This window comes from Mauremys reevesii, linkage group 12 (assembly GCF_016161935.1).
Source record: "Mauremys reevesii isolate NIE-2019 linkage group 12, ASM1616193v1, whole genome shotgun sequence".
Classification (NCBI taxonomy): domain Eukaryota; kingdom Metazoa; phylum Chordata; order Testudines; family Geoemydidae; genus Mauremys; species Mauremys reevesii.
Window position 1 is genome coordinate 51,554,981 of NC_052634.1, and position 16,022 is coordinate 51,571,002.

The 16,022-nt window shown below is 54.4% G+C and overlaps 2 non-coding genes across 2 annotated transcripts; one reads left to right on the forward strand and one right to left on the reverse strand.

Annotated features, from left to right (window-relative positions):
* The first annotated feature begins 5,932 nt into the window (after nt 1-5,932).
* On the forward strand, nt 5,933-6,149 carry LOC120376561. Its single transcript, XR_005587419.1, has one exon. It is a non-coding gene; the product is annotated as a small nucleolar RNA U3 (small nucleolar RNA).
* A 9,588-nt stretch (nt 6,150-15,737) lies between these two features.
* On the reverse strand, nt 15,738-15,819 carry TRNAS-GCU. Its single transcript has one exon. It is a non-coding gene; the product is annotated as a tRNA-Ser (tRNA).
* Between the last annotated feature and the right edge of the window lie 203 nt (nt 15,820-16,022).

Below are 16,022 nucleotides of genomic sequence, written 5' to 3' on the forward strand. Positions count from 1 at the left end.
CCTGGTGATATGTGGTTTTGCTGCAAAGCCCTGGAGCTCAATGTGCTTGGCTACCCTCTCCCTGGCTGAACTAGAGTGATCTCTTTTTTCTCCTCCTCCTGGGTCACTGGTGCCCATTGGAGATGGGTCTTTGGTCCAGCTGGCCGCTATGGCCTAGACTAGCTGCAGCACCTGACGCCCTAGGCAAACCCCACAATTGTCACCCCCCAGCCCCAAACCCCAAGGGCAGAGCTAGGCTGGGGTATTTTGGTAAACAGGGAAACATTTTGCCCCTTTTTTCCTTTTAATGTTTTTAAGCCTTTTTTTTTTAAACAGAGGCTTAATTATTCGGTTTGTCCATCCGTCCGTCTGTCCAACCAATGTTTCTTTCTCCATCCTTCTGGTTCTGGCTGCCCCTTACTACAACCATAACTTTGGTCTTGAACTTTATAGAGTAGTGAGGTGCCTTAAGGGTTAAATGCTAAATCCCAAACCCAAACAACACTAGTTACCTGTGTCTGGCAAAAGGTGTCTGGCAGTTTTGCCACTTTGAATGATTCAAATGGATTTTCAGTGGCATCATTAAAAAAAACCAACAAAGCAGAACCAAACCAATTCATCTTAAACCTACAAAACAAGAGTTTTACAAACCATGAGCAGGGGCGGCTCCAGACCCCAGCACGCCAAGTGCGCGCGTGGGGCAGCATTTTGCCGGCAGGGCGGCAGGCGGCTCCGGTGGACCTCCCACAGGCATGCCTGCGGATGGTCCACCCGAGCTGCAGGACCAGCGCACCCTCCGCAGGCACGTCTGCAAGAGGTCCCCCGGAGCTGCGGGACCGGCGACCGGCAGCGCGCCCCCTGCGGCATGCCAGCGTGCTTGGGGCGGCCGGATTCCTAGAGCCGCCCCTGACCATGAGTGTCAGTTTAGGTCCTTAAAACCTTTCATCATCACACACAAAGTTCTCTTTTGTCTAACATCCCTTGCACTGCGATTACTCTTTTTGACACAACTGTACCCCGATTACACGTCCATCTTGTACAACCAGAGCCAGCCAGGGGCAGGCAAGTTAAGTGCCAATAGAAACCCCGGACATTCCTTTAGTGATTTTGCTAACATTACCCAGGAGTCAAATCATTTTGATGAGATTATCTCTCCGCCTGCTGCCTGCAGCCGTCCCCTATGGACCATTTCTGTGGGCAAAGGGCCCATTTCCCCTCAGAATGGCTGTAAAGGCTTCTCGGGACAAAACACAGTGGTGGTAGCAGCCACTTTACCTGACCCTCTTGTATAATTTAATTACTAAGCTTCCATCCAACATGAGTGCACAGAGCTGCACATACAGTTACATTTATATAACTGGGTTTTATTATTAAACCAAAAACTGCCCTTCTTGTAACACCACAACTGTTGCCTTTTGCTATTTGCACAACTCACAAATGTTTCCTTTCCTCCAAACTCTGTATTATTAATTTTTGCAAAACCCTGGGCGGCTGCACTGCCGTGCTGGGGTGACTCTGCAGGGGGAGAAGCTGCTATGGAGCAATGTAGAGCAGGTGCAGGAAGGAGCCGGGGTCACTGTTCACATTGTGAACTGCACAATTTTCCAAATTTGGGAATGTCCGAGAGGTGAATGCAGAGCAGTGACACTGGAGATGCCCAGACCTCCAATGGGGGCGGTGTGGAAATTAATAATGGGAAGATCATTTGCGAAATTAGTCGTCACTGACAAGATTTGTCTCTTCTTATTTCATGTTATGGTGTTATTTAGCGGAATCAGTACAGATTTTTACTATGTTAATTAAACACTTAATTTTATTTAACTGAGCCAAAAACTTAGTGTCACTTATTTTTTCTCTGTCCTAGCAAGAATGAATTGAATTTCGTGACTTTCTGGAAAGTGCAGCGAGATTAAATGTGGGGAATTCAGTCTGTGTGTTTGTGAGCTGATGTTTTCCTCTCACAGGTCTGTGCCTGCATTGAAATACCAAGAGGGATCTAAGGGCTGGTGTACGCTGGGCACAGGGGTGTTTGCAGAAGGGGCGGGGCCTCAGGTGGAAGGGGCGGGGCAGGGTGTTAGTCTCCCCCAGATGGCGGTTCACGCCCTGCCCATGGTGTTGCAATGACAGAGGCTGCCCAGGCTGCACTTGTAGTGAGGTTCCCCCACTAGGTGGCCGCGCAGAGGCTGCAGGAGACAGGCAGGTGGCAGCAGGGGAAGTGGCGACCAGGGGCGGCTCTAGTAATCCGGCCGCCCCAAGCAGGGCGGCATGCCGCAGGGGGTGCGCTGCTGGGTGCCGGTCCCGCGGCTCCGGGGGGACGTGCCTGCAGAGGGTGCGCTGGTCCCACGGCTCCAGTGGAGCTTCCGCAGGCATGCCTGCCGGAGGTCCGCCGGACCGTCCTGCCACCCTCCTCGGAAAATGCCGCCCCACGCGCGCGCTTGGCACGCTGGGGTCTAGAGCCGGCCCTGGTGGCGACACAGGAGCTCTCAGCAGCAGGGTGAAGGACAATGCCGTGGAGCGGCAGCAACACAGAGTGAACAGGGCAAACCGAGAGCCACTTGAAGGAGTGGCAGCAGCAGAAGCTGAGGTTTTGCTTGATGCCTTCGCCCGCTGCTGTTTTCTGCCGGTCGCTGGGTGACGGTTCCTGCCCGTGGCAGCCGGGAGCCGGGGGGTCCCCTCGCTGCCTGTGGCAGCTGGGGGCCATGGGGTCCCCTCGCTGCCTGTGGCGGCCGGGAGCCGTGGGGTCCCCTCGCTGTCCGTGGCGGCTGGGAGCCGTGGGGTCCCCTCGCTGCCCATTGCGGCCAGGGGCCGTGGGGTCCCGATGGCAGCTGGAGGCTCTGGCATCCACCTGCAGTGGCTGGGAGCTACGGCGCCACCTGCAATGGCATTTGGCTGCTGCTTCTCCTCACCCCCTGGTGACTGGGAACGCCGGGCTCTGCCTGCAGTGTCTGAGCGCTGGGGGCTCCCTCTCCTGCCTGTGGCGGCTGGGAGCTCCAGAGTCTTCGGAGCTGCAGGGTCTGTTAGCAATGACGTGGGGCTGCAGGGTCCTCACGCCATCAATGCCTGTTGGGAAATCCTGAGTCCATCCGCAGCACCTGGGAGCTCTGGGGTCCACTCGTAGGAGCTGGGAGCTGCAGGGTCCATACACAGTGGTGTGGGGCTGTGGGGCTCCCCCGCCACCCATGGCTGCTGGCAGGGCCGGCTTTAGGAAGTGCGGGGCCCAATTCAAACATTTTCGGCGGGGCCCCGGCAGGGATGACTAAAAAAAAAAAAGTAAAAAAAAGCCTTTCATTTCTTAGCAACCGGTTCCCTATAAAAAGTTCTGATTTAAGGGATGTGCCACAGTATGTATTTTTTGTACCAATAGGGTTACCATACATCCAGATGGCAATTTAAGAACCAAAAAGCCTGACATGTCTGGGAAAATACGGGTGTATGTTAACCCTACCTACAGTTATTTTTTAAAAAGATGGGCCTGAACTAGAAACGAGCTCCGTTTTACATGTGTGGGTCCCCGCCACTCCCTGGGGGTGTGCTAGGGTGACCAGATGTCCTGATTTTATAGGGACAGTCTCAATGTTTGGGTCTTTTTCTTATATAGGATCCTAATAACCCCCACCCTGTCCCAATTTGTCACACTCACTGTCTGGTCACCCTAGGGTGTGCACATGTGTGGGTCACCGCCAATCCCTGGGGGTGTGCACATGTGTGGGTCCCAGCTGCTCCCTGCCCGCCTCATTGAAGCAGGTGTGCAGGGTTACTGCCCTGGGAACTGCAGGCACCAGTGGACATGGGGCTGGCTGGAGGCAGGGCAGGGGCTGACTGGAGGTAGGGTCTGGCTGCAAGCAGGGCAAGGGGTGCAGGGCTGGCTGGAGACAGGGGTGTGTGGGGTGGGCTGGCTGGCTTCAGGCAGGGTCGCAGGGCGTGCGGCAGGGGTTGGCAGGGCTGGAGACAGAGGAGTGCAGGACTGGCTGGCTTCAGGCAGGGGGGTGCGGCAGGGGCTGGCTGGAGACAGGGTAAGGGGTGCAGGGCTGGTGCGGGCAGGGCAGGGGTGCAGGGCTGCCTGGAGGCAGGGGCTGGTGCGGGCAGGGCAGGGCAGGGGGTGCAGGGCTGGAGGCAGGGCAGGGGGTGCAGGGCTGGCTGGAGACGGGCTGGCTGGAGACAGGGTAGGGGGTGCGGGGCTGGTGCAGGCAGGGCAAGGGGTGCAGGGCTGGAGGAAGGGCAGGGGGTGCAGGGCTGGTTGGAGACGGGCTGGCTGGAGACAGGGCAGGGGGTGCAGGGCTGGTGCGGGCAGGGCAAGGGGTGCAGGGCTGGCTGGAGACAGGGCAGTGGGTGCGGGGCTGGAGGCAGGGCAAGGGGTGCAGGGCTGGTGCGGGCAGGGCAGGAGGCAGGGCAGGGGGTGCAGGACTGGCTGGAGATGGGCTGGCTGGAGGCGGGACAGGGGGTGCAGGGCTGGTGTGGGCAGGGGGTGTGGGTACAGCCCACCCTGTACAGTGAGTGCCCCCTCTTTCTTCCTCCCCCACCGGGGTAGCAGCATCAGCCCAGGGCTCAGGGACTATTGACAGGGCCCGGGGCTCCCCTGCGTCCCCTGCCCAGGCTCTGTAAATAGCTGAGGGAGCCCTGGGGAAGTGGTGGGGCTCCGGGAGTTATTTAAAGGGCCGGGGCGGTAGAAGCAATGCAAGCCCTGGACTTTTTAAATAGCCCCCAGAGCCCTGCAGCCCTACCCAGGGCTCCAGCAGTGGGGCTCTGGTAGCAAGTTAAAAGACCTGGGGCTGCAACCCCTTCTGGGAGCCCCAGGCCCTTTAAATTGCCCCTGGAGAAGCCGGGCCACCCAGGGACAGCGCACCAGCTCTTGCCAGTACGCAGTACCAGGGCTTGGGCGCGGGGCCCTCTTAGGGGTGGGGCCGATTCAGGGGAATTGGTTGAATTGGCCTAAAGCCGGCCCTGCATGCAGGTAGTATATAGTGTGTGGATTCTGCTCATATAACAGAGAAAGTTGCCTATGCAGCTCACAATAGTAAATAGGGTCAGAGCAGAAGATCTCTTCTTTCCAAGTGGGAATTGTGCAGGGAGGAACAACAGACCTAGTGCAGCTGTGTTGCCACTGTCTACTAGCACTGAAATGGTTCCGAATGCCTTGGGTCAAGTGGCACCGGTTCTAAAAGTAAGGGTGATTTAGTGCTGTGGTTCTCAAACAGGGGTATCCAATGGTCTTCCAGGGGGTACAGCAACTCATCTAGATATTTGCCTAGTTTTACAACAGGCTACATAGAAAGCACTAGCAAATTTGAAACAAATTAAAATTCATACATTGATTTGTTTATACTGTTCTCTATACTATACACTGAAATGTAAGTACAATACTTATATTCAAGGGATTTATTTTTTTATAAATATTGCATCTGATTTTGTAAGCAAGTAGTTTTTATGTGAGGTTAAACTTGGGGGTATGCAAGAGAAATCAGACTCCTGAAAGGGGTACAGGTGTCTCTAAAGGTTGAGAGCCACTGATTTGGTGCAGGTACCACCGGTAACATAGATCCCTGCAAAAACTTCTAGTGCAGATGAATTTGAAAGCAAGCCAGAGAGAAACAGCTGTGGAGCATGCTAGAAAGGGCTGACCTGTCCGCATTGTCTGTGCCTGACAAGCTGTCATGTGGCACAGAGGAGCCTGTGAGAGGTATGGTACAGCAAGAGGGTTTGATTGGTCGGTAGGAGCTCCACATGCTAATCAGGAGGTGTGTGTGTGTGTGTGTGTCTGTAAATAACGACATAAACATCTTCTAATGGCCAGTGTGCTAAAGCTGCCTCGATTGTGCTTTAATGAAATGGGAACCTGGTTTTAGATTTTTGTTCTTTAATTCGCTGGGGGTGAAACCCGTTGTATGAAAACATTCACCATGGGAAGAAAGCTTGCCCACATTAGCCTGGGTGTGTAGCCGAGAACAGCTTTGTTAAGACTATACTTTCAGGGATCATTTCTATAGTTTGTAACTAGAGAAGTGTGGTTGAAAGTGTCTGACCTTGCTAACTATGATGAGGAGTTAAACTGTTCTCTTCTGAGCATGAAGCAAGTGGACAGTGGTGCCTTAATGCATCTGCTGTCTGCTATTGATGAGTGTTCTTGCTTTCCTTTTAGGAAGCTGAGAGGAAGAGAACACAGACTGAGTGGTTAGTCCTTATAAAACAAGTTTAAAAATAAATGTTTTGGTTTTCTTTTCTGTTATCTGAGTTTGTTTAAAGCTTTTGTTCAGTTCTGTAGTCTTAATTTCTTTTGGTAGAATTTGGAAGAAAAGTAAAGGTAGTGTGAAAACTGGTGTTTTAAAGGTTTCTAATTCAGTTCTTACTGAAAGTTTTTTTTAAATTTCTTTATGCTGCTCTCTCTCTCTTTTTCTTGTAATCTATTTAAGAATTTAGGTAGGATCCTGTGTCTGCATGTTCTCTTCCTTTTCCACTTGCCTCTCCGCTTCTCTCTTTTTCCCTTCCCATTTTTCAGGAAGCCCCTATTTTTACTTCTTCTGCTCTGGCAGCAGTGCAGTTTGCTCTTGGCCCCAAGCCCATCAGACAATCCACACAGGCTCTGAGAGTTGCTGTCTCTTGGCCATATATTGGGTAGAGAGTTCTAAAGCTGTCTCAGGGTATGTCTACACTATGGGTTTATTCCAATTTTGCAGAAACTGGTTTTTGGAAACAGATTATATAAAGTCAAGTGAATGCGGCCACACTAAGCACATTAATTTGGCGGTGTGCATCCATGTACTGAGGCTAGTATCGATTTCTGGAGCATTGCACTGTGGGTAGCTATCCCATAATTCCTGCAGTCTCCCCTGCCCATTGGAATTCTGGGTTGAGATATCAGTGCATGATGGGGCAAAAACAGTGTCGTGGGTGATTCTGGGGAAATGTCGTCACTCACTCCTCCCTCCGTGAAAGCAACGGCAGACAATCATTTCGCGCCCTTTTCCCTGGATTGCCCGGGCAGACGCCATAGCACGGCAATCATGGAGCCCGTTCAGCCTTTTTTCCCCATCACTGTATGTCTACTGGATGGTGCTGACAGACATGGTACTGCAGTGCTACACAACAGCATCCCCTTGTCTTTTGCAAGTTAGTAAAGATAGTTGTTAGCTATACTGTATTACCCAGTCCGCTCATTTATTCATGCCCATGACTATCCTGTTTGTATGAGTGATGTGCCCTCACTGCTTGCTGGCTGTACCTTGAACTCACCCACCGTATACCCCGCTTTGGGGACATGACAGACTGTGTATATGTATATGCCGTCCAATACCAAAACGCTAACATCTCCCTACAACCTGTATGTTACCCCCAATGACACAATAACTGACGCTTGAAACACTTTGTATAATCTATTTTCAAATATTCTCTAATAAACTTTAAATCTGCTGCTTTGCAAGTTGATAATGACAGTGACAAGTTATACTGTATTACAACTGTGAGCTCTCTGCAGAGACTGTTTCCAAGCGAATGCCTAATCAGGAAACCACCCAGCCTGCCTTCAGACGGCCCACCCCGAATTGTGGCACTACTGGAGAAAGTGGAAGAAGAAATGCCAGCTGCTGCTTCAACCTGGCAGCAGCTTCAAAGATCCAGAAGCTGTATAAAACAAACCCTCTCAAGGCTGTAAGAAAGGTCCTGTATGGTCCCTCGTCCTACTGCATGATCCCACCCGAGCGTCTCTACCACTACTTCCTCGAAGTATTCAGCGGCAAGCCCAGGAATGGCACGCAGTGCCTGGAGTGCTTCCGCCCACTGCCCTGCATCGCCAATGCAGACGGTCTAGAGGCCGACTTCACACCCAAAGAGGTGATGGCCAGGCTCTCCAGAACCAAAAACACCGCGCCCGGAAAAGATGGCATCCCCTACAGCCTTCTCAAGAAGCGGGAACCCGGCTGCCTCGTCCTCTCCAGCATCTTTAACTTGTGCTGGCGCTTTGGCCGGTCTCCCACCTCCTGGAAGAAGGCCATGACAGTCCTGATCCACAAGAAGGGCAAGCGAGATGACCCCAGCAACTGGAGACCCATCTCCCTCTGCTCTATGATGTACAAGCTGTACGCCAGCTGCCTGGCAGCCAGAATCACAGAGTGGGCAATGACCGGGGGAGCCATCAGCCTGGCCCAGAAGGGCTTCATGCCATTGGAGGGGTGCTACGAGCACAACTTCCTGCTCCAGACTGTCCTCCAGACGACCGCGCCCAACTAAACTGCGTGCCATCCGCCATGGGAACCGAGACAAGCACTGCAGGAAGTGCGGGTACGCCTTGGAGACCCTGCCCCACGTCCTGTGCAGCTGCAAGCCCCATGCCAGAGCCTGGCAGCTGCGCCACAACCAGGGCCGGCTCCAGAGCCCAGCGGGGCAAGCACCCGCCTGGGGAAGCCATTTCCCAGGGGGAGGCAGTCATGCTCTACAAAACGCTCGGCCGGCGGCTCCAGTCTACCTCCCACAGGCGTGACTGCGGACGGTTCGCTGGTCCCGCGGCTTGGCTGGACCTCCCGCAGGCATGAATGCGGCAGCTCAAGCGGAGCTGCCGAACCAGCGAACAGCCCGCAGCTGCGGGAGGTCCAGCCGAGCCGCGCGACCAGCGGACCCTCCACAGTCATGCCCGCGGGAGGTCCGCTGCTCCCATGGCTCGGGGGCGCCTCCGGGGCATGACTGCTTGGGGCGGCCAAATTTGTAGAGCCACCCCTGGCCACAATGCCATCCAGGACCGTCTAGTAAAGGCCATCGCTCCGCACCTGGGAAAAATCACCATCAACCGCACCATCCCCGACACCGACAGCCCGCTGCGCCCGGACATCGTCGTCACAGACGAGGATCAGAAAAAGATCATCCTCGTCGACATGACGATTCCATTTGAAAACAGGACCCTGGCCTTCCACGAGGCCCGAGCCCACAAGCTCGAAAAATACGCCCCCTTGGCGGACACCCTGAGGTCAAACGGCTATGACGTCTGCACTGACGCCCTGATTGTTGGGGCCCTGGGTGCCTGGGACCCTTGCAATGAACGCGTGCTTTGGACCTGTGGGGTGGGCGGTCGCTACGCGCGGCTCATGAGATGCCTAATGGTCTCGGACACTATTCGCTGGTCTAGAGACATCTACACGGAGCACATCACCGGCCACCGCCAATACCAGGAGTGAGCGGGCGTGGCTTTGTGCACCCGCAGGGGTGAGGAGACGTGTAAACCCCCCCTGCTGGACTCTATTCCCTGAGCCCTAAACCCACCGAACCGAACTCCACCATGTGAGGGTCGTCTCATCCCCATTATCTAGCCCGCTTATTCATGCCCATGACTGTCCAGGTCATTCCCTTCTTTAAGTTTTGTCTAATGGAGTGTCAGTTCTGTCTAGACTATCAGGCAAGCCTCCTAAAGACCCAGAGAGGCAACTGGCAGCTCCTGGTCAGAGCCCCAGACATCCAGCAGAAATGATGAGCTGCATGCCATTCTAGGGGGTGCCCCTGCAACAACCCCACCCATTGCTTCCCTTCTCTCCCAGGCTACTGTTATCCCCCATTTGTGTGATGAAGTAATAAAGAATGCACGAATTTGAAACAACACAGACTTTCTTGCCTCTGCAAGTAGAGGTCAAATGGGGGAAGGGAGGGCAGTCTCCAGCTACTATGATATTCCAAGCAAGACTGAATCTCCAGGAGACAAAGCTTAAAGAAGAGAATGACCTGGGAGTCATTCCCATTTTTGCCCAGGAGCCCTCGGGCAACCTCTCCAAGGCCAACCAGGAGCACTCACGGGATGACAATGACAGATACCAATCCTACTGTACTATCTGCCATCCGGAAGGGAAGGGGATGCTGCTCTGTAGTGCTGCAGCACCACGTCTGCCAGCAGCATCTAGTAGACATACGGTGACATTGAAAAAAGGCGAGAAACAATTTTTTTCCATTTGCTTTCGGGGGAGGGGGACATATACCCTGAACCACCTGCGACGATATTTTTGACCCTTCAGGCTTTGGGAACTCAGCCAAGAATTCAAATGGTTTTCAGAGAGTACGGGAACTGTGGGATAGCTACAGATGTCAGTCACCCCTCCCTCCGTGAGCATCCATTTCATTCTTTGGCTTTCTAGTACGCTTGTCTCAGCTCCTTAAGTTTCAGCACTGTGTTGAGTCCCTGTTGTGGCCTCTTTCTATTATGGCCTTGGAGATTTTTTCAAATGTTTTGGCATTTTGTCTTTTGGAACGGAGTTCTGATAGAACAGATTCATCTCCCCATACAGAGATCAGCTTCAGTATCTCCCGTACGGTCCATGCTGGAGCTCTTTTTTGATTCTGGGACTGCATGGTCACCTGTGCTGATGAGCTCTCCATGCTGGGCAAACAGGAAATGAAATTCAAAAGTTCGTGGGGCTTTTCCTGTCTACCTGGCCAGTGCATCTGAGTTCAGATTGCTGTCCAGAGCGGTCACAATGGTGGATAGCGCCCGGCGGCCAATACCATCAAATTGCAGCCACACTAACCCTAATCCGAAATAGCAATACTGATTTGAGAGCTACTCCCCTCGTCGGGGAGTAGTACAGATACCTGTATTAAGAGCCCTTTATAGCGATATAAAGGGCTTCGTTGTGTGGACGGGTGCAGGGTTAATGCGATTTAACGCTGCTAAATTGGATATAAACTCATAGTGTTGACCAGGCCAGAGAGAGCAGCAAGTTTCCCCTATTGTTTCCCGCTCTTGTTTTCTTGACTAGTTTCTCCTCTGCACCAACTTGCTCTTTTGCTTTGTGAGCCTAGCTAGCTCAGTTGGCAGCGCATCAGACTTTAAATCTGAGGGCCCAGGGTTCAAGTCCCTGGTCAGGTGATAAACAACTCACCAAGATCTTCAGCTGTCTTGCTGGAGTCCTCTTTGATGTTGTTTTCTCTCTGCAGGATTTTCCCTTTCCTCAGAAGGACCTTTTTGTGTGTGGGTTTGAAGGGGCAACTTCATGAAAGCCCCTCTGTCCTTGCATCCTGGAGGAATAAAGGCCTCTGGGCATAGAGCATGTTCCTTCCCTGCACACACACACACGTACAAACACACAGAATATCCCTAAGGAATTAGAATCACCTGCTGCCTTCCCCTGTCCTGCTGGATCCCCAAATGAAGATGCTCTTCAGCCTAAACCCATGTCCCCTCTTTTCCCAGTGCCCCTCAATCCCAGCCCTCAGTCCCTCCTATGCTCACTGCTCCTCACTCCCAACCAGAGCCTGCTCCTCTTCACCCTTCTCCTCTGTCCCAACCCACAGCCCCCTCCTATTCCCAGTGCCCCTCAATCCCAACCCACAGCCCCCTCCTATTCCCAGTGCCCCTCAATCCCTACCCACAGCCCCCTCCTATTCCCAGTGCCCCTCAATCCCAACCCACAGGCCCCTGCTCCTCACGCTGCTCCTCAATCCCAACCCACAGCTCCCTCCTTCCCTCCAGCAGCAGGTGCTTCACACCCCCTCAGGGAGATTTTCTTGCAAGGTTTTGTGTATGAGTCTGCATGTGGATTTTACAGTATGTTAGAAATAGGTTGGGTTGCTTGCCGAAATGATCACTTGTGGCTGGTGTTGGATTCCCAGTCTCCATGTTATAGGGGCAGGAGAAATAAAGGGTTGTTATCCTTGTTGTGTGAATCGAGGGCAGCACAACTGTGCTTGGCAGACCCCGATTGAGGGACTCACCCTCAATTCAAGAGCACTTGCTAGGCAAGGGACAGGGGTTCCAAAGCCAAGTGGGCTGGGGCCTGGGTCCCAACACTAAAATGTAGGTGTCAGACCAACTTTAGGACAGGGTGGCTGTGGAGGGATGAGTGAGTCCCTAGACACCATAGGGAGTACGGGGCCTTCTTAGTTTCCCCCTTTTCCACCCAGGATGGCAGATGAACTCTACAGAGGCACCTCTGGGCTTGCACTGACTAAGGACAACAGCTGTGAGTGGGGTGCAGAGTGGGGATGGCTCATGTTAAAGGACGTTTGGTTGCTGGACTTACGAACCGTAGGGAGAAGGACACTGTCCAGCTTATCTGGGGGGTGGGTCTTTCCCTCGTGGTTTATGTTTATGTGTTGGGGCTGCTGACATGACTTCTGCTAACCCTGGGCTTACATTGCAGTGTAGAGATACCCTGAGAGGACTGGAGTCCAGTCTGAGCCCCAGGACCCCAAATCAGATCATCCAGGCCAGCTGGGCCACAGGGATTTTGCTCTTTCCTGACTGCTCCCCGGGACCCTTGCCCCCATTCAATCCCCCTGTTCCCTGCCCTCTGACTGCCCTGACCCCTATCCACCCCCCCCACAACCCACCCCCTCCCTGCCCCCTTACCACACTGCCTGGGGACCGGGTCCACTCTGCCAGGACCACGACCGGCGTCCCGGGGCCCAACTCCCCGAGCCCGGCCGGACCAGAGCAGGCACCGCTCGGCGGCAGCCGCTCGCCCCGACTCCCCGGGCCGGCACCGGGGCCCAGCCGCCCCCCCCAGGGACCCCTGCCCCATCCACCCCCCTTCCCTGTACCCTGAGTACCCTCCGCCGCCCCATCCAACCCCTCCTCTCATTCCTGATGGACCCCCAGGACCCCTGCCCCATCCAATCACCCCTTCTCTCTGTCCCCTGACAGCCCCAGGAACCCTTGCCTGACTGCCTCCCACCGCCCCATCCAACCCCTGATCCTTTCTGACTGCCCCCAGGACCCTGGCCCCGTTCAATCCCCTGTTCCCTGCCCTCTGACCCCACCCCCAAACTCCCTACCCTCTCTCCAACACCCCTCCCTGCCCCTTACTGCGCTGCCTGGACGTGGCTGGGCCGGGACAGGAGTCACGCGGCCAGAGCCGGAGGATGCGGCGGGAGCCCAGCGGCCGGAGCCAGGCGTCTGGCCGGGTGGAGCCAGGGAGGGCTGCGGCCAGAGCTGGAGCCGGGCAGCCGGGGCCGCCGCCACGCCCAGACCCGCGCTGCCGGAGCCCAGCCCACTGGCAAAACAGCAGGGGCGGCTGGAGCCACGGGGCCAGGCTGGGCTGGAGGTGGGGGGCCGTGTCCAGAGCCGAGCATCCCGGTAGGTGGGGGCATGGCAGGGCCGGGGGGGGTGCGGCCGGAGCCGGGCGGCCGGGGAGGGGTTCGGGAGGGGGTTCGGGGACGCGGGGCCGTGCCGCAGCGGGGGAGGGTCGGGCGGGGACCCGGGATGGGGCCGGGCAGGGTCGCGGCCGGGAGCACAGGGGACGCGGCCAGGAGGGTCGGGCGGGCGGGTGGCTGGGCAGGGTCGCAGCCGGGAACACGGGGCCGGACGCGCCGGGAGGGGTTCGGGGGCCGGGAGGGTCGCGGCCGGGACGGGGACGCGGGCCGTGCCGCAGCCGGTGAGGGTCGGCCGGGGACCCGGGACGGGCGGGCCGGGCAGGGTCGCAGCCGGGAACGCGGGGCCGGGAACGCTGGGGGACGCGGCCAGGGAATGTCGGGTTGGGACCCGGGGCCGGAGGGGGCCGGGCAGGGTCGCAGCCGGGGAGGCGGGGACAGGCCGCGGCCAGGGACCGGCCGGGGCACACGCTCCCCCCCCTAGTTTCCTACCTCAGCGTCGTCTTCCTCGGCCGGGGAAGCCTGCTTGCTTCTCAGCCCTCCCAGGCTTCCCGCGCGAACAGCTGATTCGCAGGAAGCCATGGGGGAGGAGAAGCAAGGAGGAGCTTCATGGCAGGAGGTGGAGGCAGAATTCGCAATGGTTCGCGCGAACCGTTTGCTAAAATTAGATGCCGGACAGAGAACTTTAGCATCCGGTTCTCTGTCCGGCGTCTAATTTTAGCAAAAGGTTCGCGCGAACCGTTGCGAACCGTCTGCAGCTCACCCCTGACCTCGACGAGAGGCCTAGTGCTTTTTGCAGCAAACTTAAAGTGACAAATGTCAGTGTAAATGCTGCTGGTCATTATATCAACATAACTGGCCTCCACCAGTATCCCACCATGCCTGCCGTGAACTCACCTGCCCTGCATTCCTGCTACAGAGCCATGGGCCCCTCCCCTTTCATAGCTCCAGAAAGTTCTGACAGCTGAGCCACTATCTAACTGGGATTAGCTTGATAGAACTGCATTGCCAGCCTAAGTAATGTAATTACACCAACCTAATTTTGTAGTGTAGACCTGTCCAAAGAATCACACACACACCTTGGGAGCAAAACTTCCCCTGCTCCTCTGCTTTACAGAATCCAAACACGAGCAACACTTGTCAGGGCCCAGTGGGGATTGGCAGAGAGTCAGGTGTGGGCAAACACAGCATTTTAAGTCACAGTAGGTATCCTGGGTTAGCTGGTTAAAGCCCCTGTTTTGTAGACAGGAGATCCTGGGTTCAACTCCTTGTAGTCCCTTGAGAATGGCTTTTGGGGCACCTGGTATTGGCTAATGTCAGAAGACAAGATTCAGAGCTAGATAGACCTATGGTTTAAATTACACTCACAGGCACTGATAGTAGAATTACTGAAAGTTTGGGTGTTAAGAGCTGACAGGTCAGTGGTCCACTCCCCTCAATGCGGTTTTACCATTTCCACTTGCTAAACTCCCTCCCAACCTCTATAAAATTACAGTGCAGACATATGGGCTTGAGCCCAACCTCTGAGGCACGAGGGTTTCTGAACCCAGGCTTCAGCGTGAACACAAATATCTGCACCACAGTTTTTAGCCCCTCAGCTTTACGTCTAGGAGCCCAAGTCAGATGACCCAGGCCAGCCCTGCTGCCATCCTTATCCCAGGAGAGATGGACTCTAAGGGTACGTCTCCATTGCAATGTAAGCCCAGGTGTGGCACGCTGTGCTTAAAGCAGCACCTGGAAGCCCCATATTCACCACTCTCATATAATGATGACATGATTTGTACAAAGTCTGCCTGGTGAGGTGTCATTTCAAAAGTCTTGTTCTGTTGAACATTAACATCGGGTTGGATTGTGTGTGCTCACATTGGTTGGGAAGTTATGAAGTTTTGCTCTGAGTGTGTTACTGAAATATGTTATGAGGTTGGGAAATGCCCCCCACCAGCCTTTAAGGTGTGACAGTGGAGGAGCCAGACTCGCTGCTGGCCCATTGAAGGTATCCACACTCCCAAGGACTAGCCCAGGAACCGTGTACAATGCAGGCTTCTCTGAGATAGCACGGAGACAATGGACACTGCTTGAGTCACATGGTAACAAAGGAGCTTCCTAGCAAGTTGGAAGAAACTATGAAAGACGGGAAGAGACATCATGACTTGGCCTCTCTCCCCCACAACTCAGCAGCTGGAAACACACCTGGAGGACAAAGACTGAACTGAACTGATTCAGAAATCAGAAGAGAATAATAACAATAATACTTGCAAACCAAAGTCCCCAAACAGACTAATATTGGTTTTTCAGCAGAAAATTTTCAGTTTGGGGAATTTTGTTTTCTCAGTCAGACCTTGCCAAGGGAAGCAGGGAGAAAATGTTTGAGTTGCCTCCTTCAGAGCAGCTTGGCCTGGACACTAGCTCTGGTTCACTGCTCTGGCCTTGCTCGGGTTGAGGGTATTTTAATAATTTGGGCAGGTCCCAGGGTGTTTGGGGGAGATGATGAGGATGTTCCCTTTTGAGATAAAAACTAAGAAATACAGCACTAGAGAATTTCTTTTTTTAAGAAATCTGGGATTTAGACATTTTATTTAAAGCAAGGGAGTTCTGAGTTGCTGAGAAGGTTTTTCTTTGCAAGAAGCAACATTGTTTGATCTGTCATTGTACCAAAGAGGGAGATGGTTGTCTACAAAGGAGGGGTGAAAACTAAACACTTGTGATGAGAATGGGATTTGAACCCATGCATGCAGAGCACAATGGAGTAGCAGTCCATCACCTTAACCACTCAGCCACCTCAGCTGAGCTGTCAAAAAAGTGACAGGAGGAGAAATCTAAGGCCAGCAGAGCTAGGGACAATAAGGAGTTTTTTAAATACTATGCGGAAGCAGGGGCTGAATGAGCTCCCCCCTCACATCTAGTGAGGAGCTGGGGGGAAGACTTCAGGAACAGACCGTGTTTGCATAGACACCTACTCTGCCTAGGTATGCAGCATGATGGGCCTG